Raw genomic sequence first — 1950 nt, 5'->3', positions numbered from 1 at the left:
GCCCTTGCACTTGGGGGCTTGTTGCTATTCCATTATGGAATGTGACAGAGCTACCTAGGATAGGAACTCAGCACTTCCTCCATTGTCTTGTGAATCTCTACCCACCATGTCAATACCCAATGAATATCTTAACATATCTAGATGCCCTATATTCATGCTGATGTGAATTCCCTCCCTTGCATCCCCCATCAATGACATCCCACACAAGTGCTCCTCCTCTGCCATAGTTGAATCCTTCTGTCATCCAAAACATCTTCAAAAATGAAGTCTTATATATTTCCAAATTCAACTACTAAGACAATGAAATAATAATGATAGATTTAAAGAGTAGGGGGAAAGTGTTGCAGGGAGCAGGTGAATATGGGATGTTGACAGGTATTTGGTTGAAACTATAATGTTTTGAAAACTCTTTAGACAATATAATCAGAAAGGTTTACTGGTTTAGGGTATTGGAAGGGGGGCATTTGGCAGAGGTCCACTGGGGCAGGCTTCTAGGGAGTGTGTTGTGCTCATCTTGTCCTAGTGTGTTATATCAGTGGGTGGAGACTCATACAATGAGTGGGAAGGTGTTGAACCCCCCTCCTGGGGAGGACCAAAGTTCTCAATAGGAGGGGAGGGTGCCTCTTGAGCATGTGAATGGCTCCTAATGGGGGAGGACAGACTAGTGTGTCAAGCCCTCAACATTGTTGCAAGTATCTATGAATTTTGTCCTTCAAGCAGTGAAGCTTAGCTGTCACTGTGGGCCCCAAGGGGAAGGGGAGAGAGGAAAAAATAGATGGAAGAGGGGGTATTGGGGGACAATGGGCATGTTCTTCATGATCAACAATGATTATTACAGCCATGTTAAATTTCACCAAAAATTTATTAAAGTGTATGGTCTAAAATGTAAACCATAATGTAAACTACTGACCATGTTTGGTAGCCATGTTTCAATATTTGTACATCAGTTGTAGCAAATGTGACATCCACATGTAAATGATCATTGTTGGGGAAAGGGGGAAAGGGGAGAAAGGGGAAATGGGAAGGATATTGGGTATATGGGAATCCCCTATTTCTGTATGTGAATTTCCTGTGACATAAAACTTTTTTTACATCATAATTAAAAAAAAAAGGTAAGACACTGAGGAGGAAATGGAAGAGATTGCCTTGCCACTGTACATACATACAACACTTATTACAGTGATGAAAGGCAAAACATCAAAAAAATTTTAATAATATTTTTCATTTTTAATACCCCAATTTTTAAAATTATTTTAATTTTTCTAAATTGTGTATTTTATTTCTAATGTTTAAACCTATCATTACTATTTCATCTTCCTATCAGTGTACTTTAAAAACAGTATATTGATTACTTTTAAAATCTGAATGCTTTATTCAATGTAATGTAATTATAGTTAAAATAAATGTTAAAATACAAAACTCACTTCTAGAACTGTGCAATAAGTAAATCACATTCTTTATTTTCCAGTATACATTTATACTGACATACAATCAATGTTAAAATATATAAATCCATCGTGAACTTTGAAATCAGTGTCTTGAATGCTGAGTGAAATACATGCATTATTCAATGCTACATATTTTTTACTTACTTTCAATGTTTAAACACAGAGCTCATTTAGTGTGCTCTGAAAACACTATCTTGATTAGTGTTCAAATTCTGAATGATACATACTTTATTCAGTGCCATGCATTTATATTGACTTACAATCAATGTAAAAAGACAGAACTTAGTAAACTTGAAAACAATGTTATGATTAATTTTGAAAACTAATAAATTACCTGCTTTAATCACTGGTATAATTTTTATTAAATTTCAATAATGTTAAAACACATAACTCACTTAGTGAACTGTGAAAACACTATAATGATTGGTTGAAAAATAAGTATAATATATGATATATTCACCATTATGTACATAAATTGACTTACAATCAGTGTTAAAAGACA

The sequence above is a fragment of the Dasypus novemcinctus genome, chromosome 24 (genome assembly GCF_030445035.2).
Source record: "Dasypus novemcinctus isolate mDasNov1 chromosome 24, mDasNov1.1.hap2, whole genome shotgun sequence".
NCBI lineage: Eukaryota > Metazoa > Chordata > Mammalia > Cingulata > Dasypodidae > Dasypus > Dasypus novemcinctus.
This window is presented reverse-complemented; position numbering follows the sequence as displayed.